This window comes from Salmo trutta, chromosome 24, assembly GCF_901001165.1.
Source record: "Salmo trutta chromosome 24, fSalTru1.1, whole genome shotgun sequence".
Lineage (NCBI taxonomy): Eukaryota > Metazoa > Chordata > Actinopteri > Salmoniformes > Salmonidae > Salmo > Salmo trutta.
This window is the reverse complement of record NC_042980.1, coordinates 27,578,740-27,590,488: the sequence shown is the minus strand read 5'-3', so window position 1 is coordinate 27,590,488 and position 11,749 is coordinate 27,578,740.

Genomic DNA, 11,749 nt, shown 5'->3' with positions numbered 1-11,749 from the left:
GCCTTCAATTGGGAGTCCCACCCCAATTAACTCTACATAGAAAACCAAAGCTAGACAGAACGTAGACACACATACCAAAACACAAAGACCTCTGCCACGCCCTGACCAAAACTAATACAATTACTCCCTCTGCTGGTCAGGACGTGACAGTTTTATTGTTATTATTAGCGTTGTGGGTCGTTTTTAATATTGGAAATATTTAGCTTTCTCTGTTCATAGGATTAACAACATGAATTTGTGCATGAGGCAGAAATAATGCTGTGCGACTCGAGTTTCGCAAGTGCCAGCCTTACGAAAAAAGACTGCAGTCAGAAGTGCAGTATAACATCCAAAATAACACAGTTTTTTTACTGCAGAAACTTTGCAGTGTAACTGCAGTTCAACTACTGCATCCAAAATACCACAGTCGACTGCAGTTAATGCACTTTTACTGCAGTTTCAAAACTGCAATCTTTTTGTAAGGGCAGTGGAGTAAAGGTAAAGTGGAGGGATGTTGAGAAGCAAATCCTCAGTCTGCTGCTCTCTCCCATCGCTGAGACTGACCATCAGATGCATACACCATCAGCCCAGTAAAATAAAATAAAAAGCTAATTATATAAATGTGTGACCAGTCACCGAAAAGTTGCTGGATCGAATCCCCGAGCTGACAAGGTAAAAATCTGTCGTTCTGCCCACTGTTCCCCGGGCGCCGAAGACGTGGATGTCGATTAATGCGGCCCCCCGCACCTCTCTGATTCAGAGGGGTTGGGTTAAATGTGGAAGACGCATTTCAGTTGAAGGCATTCAGTTGTACAACTGACTAGGTATCCCACTTTCCTTTTCAGTACTGTTTTAAATTGGTTAATGTTGCATAGGCTTACGTTTTTTAAGTCATGTTAAAAAAAGTTGTAGATCTGAGTGGTAGATTTTTGTGCATTTTGACTCAAAGTGATTTTGACTCAGAAAAGGTTGGTGACCACAGTTCTAGAGTTTTCCCTTTTAACACTCAACGTTTCCCTTTACTGTGGGGCAATTGTGATTGAATCAACGCAATATTATCCACTTTCAGCATACTGAAACAAAACAAACTATGCAAGAGATTTTGTTGTAGGCAGAACGCATCGGAGTAGGATTCTATTGCATTGACACACACTATTCAGCCCGTATTCTACACAGACTGGTGCGACATAAACAATCAGAGCTGCAGTAGGTCTATATGCAAATAGACCATTGCATATAAGCCTACTGCATTGTCTATATTATATGGATCTGCATTGTCTATATTATATGGATCTGTGCCATTTACTTTGAACTGGACTGTGCTTACAACATGGACTGTGTTTACAGCACGAGCGGTTGTGAGTAGATGCACTTGTTTTGTGATCAAAGCGAGAGCTGCATGTAGCCACGTGTGCACACCTTGTTCATATCATTTGCTAGTCAGTGAGTTATTAGCCCTGTTATAGATCATTTGTAGTCAGCAATAGGGGAGTGATTTCTCCCTGCAAGAGCACAAAACGTATACATTTCTAGACATCTTTGAAAAGCAAGTCAGGTAAAGAGCTTTTTTTTGTCTTCAAGGGGCAGTGTTGTATTTTGAGAGAGGCTTGATTAAGCTAAGTAGCCATGGGTAGCATAATTTGTCTGATTGTCTGTAATAATGGTATGGGAATAACAATGCATTTTATTTTGTAAAGTGGTTTCTTGCTTAAACAACACAACAACATTTTTAGTCACCTCCTTGTCTGAAGGACAAGTGGATAAACAGGTTAATGTCAAGCCATGCATGTTTCATGGAATGTAGGCCTACATTGAACACCACACATTGGCTGCAACTGTAGGCTGAATGATAGAACAGCTATTTCCATGTTAAAATGTTATGGAATGCATTCCTTCCATTGTTTTTGATGTTAGGCCACTCTGGTAGGCCTACATTATGATCAAATAGCGACAGTAGCCTACATGGCCACTGTTAAAACTGTAACTTAATTAAAGCGGGTAAAGCCTCAATGTTCACAGTAAACGCGTGTTGGATGTTGCACTGAATTTTCACAATGTTCAAGTTTGCGCTCAGCAGACCTGAAATTTGCTCTGTGCCAAACATTTTGAGGGACCATTGAGTACTACTACTTTTACAGATCCACTGCCCAACCATGCAATTTATAAACTCGATCTCCATGGTAAAAAGCATATAGACATTATCTCCAAAATGTGCAAGATTGTTGCAATATTGAAATGAGATTTCCACTGTGTCCAATAGTAATGAATGTGTCAGGAGGAGACAGACAGGCAGCTTGTATCAGCCAGCTGAAAACATAAATCAGCATCATTTTTATGGATATACAAAGAAATGCCAATAGAAAAACACGTCAAATGAAATGAAATGCAGCTAGTTTGCTGTCTTTCCATCTTCAGTCTGAAGTGATTGTGTTGTAGTTGGATAGCTAGCATGGGGGGAAGTTTTGTTTGCCATAACAAACTGCAAAGTTCTTGAACTATCAACCAGCGTTTGGTTAGTTTTGCTTTACATGGCAGTCTATATGAATTGAACTAATGACCAGAGAACGCATGGAATTCCAATGTTCGTGAATGTAGCGTCACGTTTTGTTAAATTGATGGTTCGGGAAAAAATCTTACTTTTTAATGCTGGTAACCCATTGTATAAAATAAATAATATACTCCAGTCCATGTGTTATGACATTTTTATCATGGCTTTGCCTCACGGCTATGACCACATCACAGCCATGATAAAAATGTCATAACACATGGGCTGTTATGCATTATTACTTAAATAGCCTACACTTTCCTCATTCTGAACTTCTAACACAAGTAGGACGGGTGTGGCTTCCTGAAAATGACCGCAGAGCAGCCACACATGGATTTGACAGCTCAAACCGCCAAACACCAGCTACTGTATGTCACGTCCTGACCAGTAATAGGGGTTATTTGTTATTATAGTTTGGTCAGGACGTGGCAGGGGGTGTTTGTTTCATGTGGTTTGGGCTATGTATTTAGGTAGAGGGGTGTTTGGTTTATGTGGCTCGGGGTTGTTAGTCTATGTTCTATGTTAGTATATTTTCTATGTTCTATCTAGTCTTTTGTATTTCTATGTGTAATTAATTGGGGTTGGACCTTCAATTGGAGGCAGCTGGTTATTGTTGCCTCTGATTGAGGGTCCTATAATTAGGAGTTTGTTTTTCATGTTTTTTTGGGGGGGAGATTGTGCTTGTTTAGCTGTGTGCCTGTCACGTCCTGACCAGTATAAGGGTTATTTGTTATTGTAGTTTGGTCAGGACGTGGCAGAGGGTATTTGTTTTATGTGGTTCAGGGTGGTGGTTTATTTAGTAGGGTGTTTGATTTATTATTTCCGGGTTTTGGGTAATGTTCTATGTTTGTATTTCTATGTTGTCTCTGGTCTTTTGTATTTCTATCTCTGGTTTATTGGGGTTGGACTCTCAATTGGAGGCAGGTGTTTTCTCGTTGCCTCTGATTGGGAGTCCTATATATGGGTATGTGTTTGGTTTAGTGTTTGTGGGAGATTGTTTCTTGTTTTGCATGTGTGAGCCTGACAAGACTGTTTTGTTGTTTGTGAGTTCTTCATTTTGCTGTTTTTTTTCGTGTTCTCTTTATTTAAAATAAATGATAAGATGAGGATCCACATTCCTGCTGCGTTTTGGTCCTCTATCCCCGACGACAACCGTTACAGAATCTCCCACCACAAATGGACCAAGCAGCGGAGTAAGGAGCAAGGGGAATTCAATATGGACTGGCGGGAGAAATGGACGTGGGAGCAGATTCTGGCCGGAGAGGGCCCATGGAGAAAGTCTAGTGAGGACCGGGAACGCTACCGGGGAACACGACTGGCGTTTAAGCCCGAGAGGCAGCCACAATAATTTTTTTTGGGGGGGGCACATGGGTAGTTTGGCTGGGCGAGGAGTGAGCCCCAGGCCAAATCCCCGTACCTTTTCTGGGCAACCAGTGAATGGACAGGTCCCGTGCTTCGGGGTAATGGGTACTGTGGCGAGGCCAAGTATTTTTAGGCCAGTACGCGCAATACCAGCGCCCCGCATTTGCCAGGGGGAAGTGGGCATCCAGCCAGTAAGAGCGATGCCAGTTCAGCGCTCGAGACCGCCAGTAAGCCTCTACGGTCCAGTGCGTCAGCCCTGTCCGACTCGTCCTGTTCCCGCTCCCCGCACTAGCCCTGAGATGCGTGTTCCCAGGCTGATACCTCCAGTACCAGCACCACGCATCAGGCTTCCAGTGCGTCAGCCCAGTCCGACTCGTCCTGTTCCCGCTCCCCGCACTAGCCCTGAGGTGCGTGTTCCCAGGCTGATACCTCCAGTACCAGCACCACGCATCAGGCTTCCAGTGCGTCAACCCAGTCCGACTCGGCCTGTTCCCGCTCCCCGCACTAGCCCTGAGGTGCGTGTTCCCAGGCTGATACCTCCAGTACCAGCACCACGCATCAGGCTTCCAGTGCGTCAACCCAGTCCGACTCGGCCTGTTCCCGCTCCCCGCACTAGCCCTGAGGTGCGTGTTCCCAGGCTGATACCTCCAGTACCAGCACCACGCATCAGGCTTCCAGGGCGTCAACCCAGTCCGACTCGGCCTGTTCCCGCTCCCCGCACTAGCCCCGAGGTGCGTGTCCCCAGACTGGCACATCCAGTACCACGCATCAGGCTTCCAGTGCGTCAGCCCAGCCTCAAGAGTCCGGCAACAGTGTGCAGTCCAGAGTATCCGGCAACAGAGTATCCGGCAACAGTGTGCAGTCCAGAGTATCCAGCAACAGTATGCAGTCCAGAGTATCCGGCAACAGTGTGCAGTCCAGAGTATCCGGCAACAGTGTGCGGTCCAGAGTATCCGGCAACACTGTGCGGTCCAGAGTATCCAGCACCAGTGTGCAGTCCAGAGTATCCGGCACCAGTGTGCAGTCCAGAGTATCCGGCACCAGTGTGCAGTCCAGAGTATCCGGCACCAGTGTGCAGTCCAGAGTATCCGGCACCAGTGTGCAGTCCAGAGTATCCGGCAACAGTGTCTAGTCCGGAACCGAGGGAGACTGCCTGTGATCCGGAACCGAGGGAGTCTGCCTGCGACCCAAAACCGAGGGGGTCGGCCTGCGACCTGGAACCGAAGGGGTCTGCCTGCGACCTGGAACCGGGTGAGTCTGCCTGCGACCCGGAACCGGGTGAGTCTGCCTGCGACCCGGAACCGGGTGAGTCTGCCTGCGACCCGGAACCGGGTGAGTCTGCCTATGACCCGGAACCAAGGGGGTCTGCATGCGACCCGGAACCGAAGGGGTCTGCCTGCGACCCGGAACCGGGTGAGTCTGCCTATGACCCGGAACCGGGTGAGTCTGCCTATGACCCAGAACCGGGTGAGTCTGCCTATGACCCGGAACCAAGGGAGTCCATCAGCGACCCAGAACCGGGTGAGTTTGCCTATGACCCGGAACCAAAGGAGTCTATCAGCAACCCGGAACTAAGTAAGTCAGTTGACGATCCGGAACTAAAAATGATTAACTATGTATTTAATGAGTCTGCCTACAGTGTGGAAAGGAAGAGGTCTGCCTACGATCCGGAACAAGGGGAGTCTGCCTACGGCCCGAAACTAATCAAGTCTGTCTGCATTCTGGAGGACAGTAGGCCGGAGCCAGAACCACCTCCTGTATAGGTGGGTTGGGGAGGGGGGGTGTAGCACAAGTGCCGTCAGTGACGGCAGCCACCCTCCCTTCCCTCCCTTTAGTTTAGGGGGATTTTTTGTTGTTTTTAAAAAAACATATATATTTATGAGGTGCATCCGGGGTCTGCACCTTTAGGGGGGGTACTGTCACGTCCTGACCAGTATAAGGGTTATTTGTTATTGTAGTTTGGTCAGGACGTGGCAGAGGGTATTTGTTTTATGTGGTTCGGGGTGGTGGTTTATTTAGTAGAGCGTTTGATTTATTATTTCCTGGTTTTTGGGTAATGTTCTATGTGGTCTCTGGTCTTTTGTATTTCTATCTCTGGTTTATTGGGGTTGGACTCTCAATTGGAGGCAGGTGTTTTCTCGTTGCCTCTGATTGGGAGTCCTATATATGGGTATGTGTTTGGTTTAGTGTTTGTGGGAGATTGTTTCTTGTTTTGCATGTGTGAGCCTGACAAGACTGTTTTGTTGTTCGTGAGTTCTTCGTTTTGTTGTTTTTGGTGTTCTCTTTATTTAAAATAAATGATAAGATGAGCATCCACATTCCTGCTGCGTTTTGGTCCTCTATCCCCGACGACAACCGTTACAGTGCCTGACAAGACTGTCCAGTTCGTTTGTGTCTTGTATACGTTTATTGTGTTTTTCCTTCTTCACCAAATAAAAAGAAGATGAGTATATATTTTCCCGCTGCGTCTTGGTCTTTACCCTACGACACCCGTGACAGAATCTCCCATCAACCACGGACCAAGCAGCGGAGAAGGGAGCAGCAACAGTGCCCAGTAGAATCATGGACATGGGAGGAAATTCTGGATGGGGCTGGACCTTGGCACCAAGCTGGGGAATATCGTCGCCCACTGGAGGAGATAGAGGCAGCCAAGGCGGAGAGGCGCTGGTATGAAGCTGTGTACGCGCCGATGGGGAAGCACGAGAGGCACCCCCAATAAAAAAAAATTGGGGGGGGCACACGGGTAGTTTGGCTGGGCCAAGGGTGAGCCCTAAGCCAGCTCCCCGTGCTTATTATGGGAAGCAACTGGAGGGGAGAGCGCTTGAGTATGCGGAAGTGCGCACGATCTTGCCTATGGCACGCACAGTCTGGTGCGAGCGATCCCAGCCCCTCGCAAGTGCCGTGCTAGAGTAGGCATCCAGCCTGGAAGGAGGATGCCTGCACAACGCATCTGGCCACCAGTGCGCCTCCTAGGCCCAGGCTACCCTACGCCTACTCTACGCACGGCAACCATCAGACCTCTCCACAGCCCAGTTAGCCCTGTACCAGCACTCCGCTTGGGCAGGGCTGCTATTTCCATCCAGCCAGGACGGGTTGTGCATGAGGTACGCTCCAGACCTCCAGTGCTTACCCATGTCCCGGTGTATCCAGTTCCTGCTTCTCGTGCTGACCCTGAGGTGTGTAGTCTGGCATCTCCTAAACCAGCACCACGCACCAGGCTTCCAGTGCGTCAGCCCAGTCCAACTCGTCCTGTTCCTGCTCCCCGCACTAGCCCTGAGGTGCGTGTCCCCAGTCTGGTACCTCCACTACCAGCCCCACGCATTAGGCTTTCAGTGCGTCAGCCCAGTCCAGAGTGTCCGGCAACAGTACCTCGTCCAGAGTGTCCGGCAACAGTACCTCGTCCAGAGTGTCCGGCAACAGTACCTCGTCCAGAGTGTCCGGCAACAGTACCTCGTCCAGAGTGTCCGGCAACAGTACCTCATCCAGAGTGTCCGGCAACAGTACCTCGTCCAGAGTGTCCGGCAACAGTGTCTAGTCCGGCACCGAGTGAGACGGCCTACTGTCCGGCACCGAGTGAGACGGCCTACTGTCCGGCACCGAGTGAGACGGCCTACAGTCCGGCACCGAGTGAGACGGCCTACAGTCCGGCACCGAGTGAGTCGGCCTACAGTCCGGCACCGAGTGAGTCGGCCTACAGTCCAGAGCTCCCAGAGCCCAGTCCAGGGTCTTCAGTGACTGGCCTCAGGCAGAGGTATGCAGTGGGGGTGGTTTGGTCCGGTAGGGGATTAAGGCCTGAGCCTAAGCCACCTCCACTGTAGGAGGTTTGGGGAGGGGGGGTGTAGCACAGGAGCCGTCGGTGACGGCAGCCACCCTCCCTTCCCTCCCTTTAGATTTGGGATTTATTTTGGGGGGTTTATTTTTGGTTATTTGTGTGAGGTGCCTCCGGGGTCTGCACCTTTTGGGGGGGGGGGGGGGGTACTGTCACGTCCTGACCAGTAATAGGGCTTATTTTTTATTATAGTTTGGTCAGGACGTGGCAGGGGGTGTTTGTTTCATGTGGTTTGGGCTATGTATTTAGGTAGAGGGGTGTTTGGTTTATGTGGTTCGGGGTTTGTTAGTCTATGTTAGTATATTTTCTATGTTCTATCTAGTCTTTTGTATTTCTATGTGTAGTTAATTGGGGTTGGACCTTCAATTGGAGGCAGCTGGTTATTGTTGCCTCTGAGGGTCCTATAATTAGGAGTTTGTTTTTCATGGGTTTTTGTGGGAGATTGTGCTTGTTTAGCTGTGTGCCTGACAAGACTGTCCAGTTCGTTTGTGTCTTGTATACGTTTATTGTGTTTTTCCTTCTTCACCAAATAAAAAGAAGATGAGTATATATTTTCCTGCTGCGTCTTGGTCTTTACCCTACGACACCCGTGACACTGTATGTGGAGGCTATGGAACGCCGTTTGGGTCTTTGCGTGTCAAAAAAGATACACATCAAATAACACTATTTGACCGTTAAATAAGCTTTTAATTTGACACGTCAAATAACACAGTTATATTATAGAATGTTGTGTGTATGGAAGGCCAAAAGGTTCAAATCGTGTCACCCGTAACACGTCTTAACACTTGTAATTATCATTTTTCACTTGCTTTTTTCAAGTGTCAAACGTCATTTTTTGTACACGTGTTCTTTACCCCTGTCCATTGTGCATTTACAGGTGATTAGAAAGCTTGTTATGGTAATTTTTACCCACGTTCATTAAATCTGTTCAGTGTGCATTTACAGGTGATTAGAACGCTTGTTATGGTCATTTTTGCACGCGTTCATTACACCTGTTCATTGTGCATTACACACGTTCATTAAACCTATTCAGTGTGCATTTACAGGTGATTATAACGCTTGTCTGTCTAGAGTCTCGCTCCAGAGACTGGGGGGTCCGACCCCCGCCCGTAGCCACTTCATCCAGCCAGCTCCCTGTCCCAAGGAGAAGGGGGGAGAGGGCTCAGTGAGGGCCACCAGGGGACGCCACTACATTCAGCCAGCTCCCTGCAAGGGCTGGGGCAACCCAGGGGGCGCTACTTCATCCAGCCAGCTCCCTGTCCAGCTATAGAGAGAAATAGTAATGGCGTATTTTTGTAGGTATTAACCCCTGTGCGGCCTCCTTCCCGTATCCAGCGAAAAATCCTATCTCCATTAGCATAACAAAATTTAAGAATTTTTTTTTTACATTTTTTTTCAAATTATATCGTTTTATAGATACACCTCTCCTGAATCGAACCACGTTGTCCGATTTCAAAAAGGCTTTACAGCAAAAGCAAAACATTAGATTATGTTAGAGGAGTATATCGTAAAAGTAGCCACATAGCCATTTTCCGACCAACCACATGCATCACAAATAACCAAAAAACAGCTAAATGCAGCACTAACCTTTGACAATCTTCATCAGATGACACACCTAGGACATCATGTTACACAATACATGCATTCTTTTGTTCGATAAAGTTCATATTTATATATAAAAACAGCATTTTACATCGGTGCGTAACGTTGACTAACTATTTTCCCTCAAATGTATCCGATGAAACAGCGCTACAATTTACTAAATTACTATTCGAAAACATTTTTTAAATGTAATATTGTCATTCTAAGATTTATAGATGAATATCTCTTGAAAGCACCTGTAATGCCAGATTTAAAAATAACTTTACTGGGTAATCACACTTTGCGATAAAAGGGTTTGCGATACTCAGAACAATAAGCTAGCAATACAGGTCAGCTCCATCTTGGAACAATCGCATATCAAATCTAGTCTTATATACTATTGTCAATAATCCCTTACCTTTGATTATCTTCATCCTCAGGCACTTCCAGGAATCCCAGGTCCACAACAAATGTATTTTTGTTCAAAAAAGTTCATCCTTTATGTTCCATTAGCTTGTTGTTGTTAGCGCGTTCTGAAGGCTGCACCAAAAGTTTCTGACGTGCGCGGGGCTACTCTTTCAACAAAATGCATTTTTTTCTTATTTAGGTTCGTTCAAACATGTCAAACGCTGTATAACATAAATCTTTAGGGCCTCTTTCAACCAGAGCTCCAATAAAATTCTAGGGGAACGATTGCATTGTCTTTATAAACGTTTCGAAAGGGAAGGGTAGACAGGGGCGCCGGCGTCATAATGGTGATGGCCCTCCTCATGTGACCAATTTCAACAGCGTCTCATTCATTCAGTTTTCACAGTAGGAGACTCAAACCACTTTGTAAAGACTGGGGACATCTAGTGGAAGCAATAGGAAGTGCTCAATGAATCATAGCTCACGGTGTGATTAATAGGCAACGTGATGAAGTTGAGTCCGCAATTCAGAATTCCACTTCCTGTTTCGATCTGTCTCGGGGTTTTGACTGCCATATGAGTTCTGTTATACTCACAGACACCATTCAAACAGTTTTAGAAACTTTAGGGTGTTTTCTATCCACAAGTATTAATTATATGCATATCCTAGCTTCTGAGTTTGAGTAGTAGGCCGTTTAAAATGGGCACAATTTTTTTTCAAAATGCGCTGCGGCGCCCCCTATCCTAGGCGACCGTCAAGAGGTTTTTAACTCCGCCATGGTTTGTTCGACAGCCTATAGGGTAATAAATGTTTTTTTTTGTATTTTTTCTGTATTATTGCCGAAAAGGACTTATTTGGTAAATGCAGGCTTATTAAATGTTATATGTTTTGTTCTATGAGATAATCTTCGTCAGCTAATGTCACATTTTGTGATTTTTTTTAAGCATTTATGCACATAAAGCACAAAGCCTTCATAATTGATAAAGGTCATGTTAAATGACTGATATTATCTCCTAGAAGGAAACTTATAAGATCTCCTAAGCCCATCTTAACCTGACCTTATTTTTGGCATTTTGTCATATTTCTACCATTATTACATTTACATTTGAGTAATTTAGCAGATGCTCTGGTAATATTTTACTAAATACATATACTGGGACATCTTTTACCATTTTCCTCACAGTAACACTTTCAGTCTTTATTAGTCCTATTACACCTATTACACAATTATTTATATCGGTGGGTCCCCAGCGGGGTGGTTGAGCTAACGTGGGCTAATGTGATTAGCATGAGGTTGTAAGTAACAAGAAAATTTCCCAGGACATAAAAATATCTGATATGGGCAGAAAGCTTAAATTCTTGTTAATCTAACAGCACTGTCCAATTTACAGTAGCTATTACAGTGAAAGAATCAAAATCAAATCAAATGTATTTATATAGCCCTTCTTACATCAGCTGATATCACAAAGTGCTGTACAGAAACACAGCCTAAAACCCCAAACAGCAAGCAATGCAGGTGTAGAAGCACGGTGGCTAGGAAAAACTCCCTAGAAAGGCCAAAACCTAGGAAGAAACCTAGAGAGGAAAGAATACCATGATATTGTTTGAGGAGAGTGCATATTTATGAACTTGAAAACTTGTATTAATAAACCAATTAGGCACATTTCACCAGTCTTGATACAACATTTTGAACAGAAATGTAATGGTTCATTGAATTAGTCTAAAACTTTGCACATACACTGCTGCCATCTAGTGGCCAGAATCTATATTGCACTTAGACTCCTAAGTGACATAATGGCATTTCTCTTGCATTTAAAAGATGATGGAACAAAAAAAATGCATCTTTTTTCTTTGCATTATCTTTTACCAGATCTAATGTGTTATATTATCCTACATTAATTTCACATTTCCACAAACTTCAAAGTGTTTCCCTTCAAATGGTATCAATAATATGCATATCCTTGCTTCAGGTCCTGAGCTACAGGCAGTTAGATTTGGGTATGTTATTTTAGGTGAACATTTTAAAAAGGAGTCCTTAAGAGGTT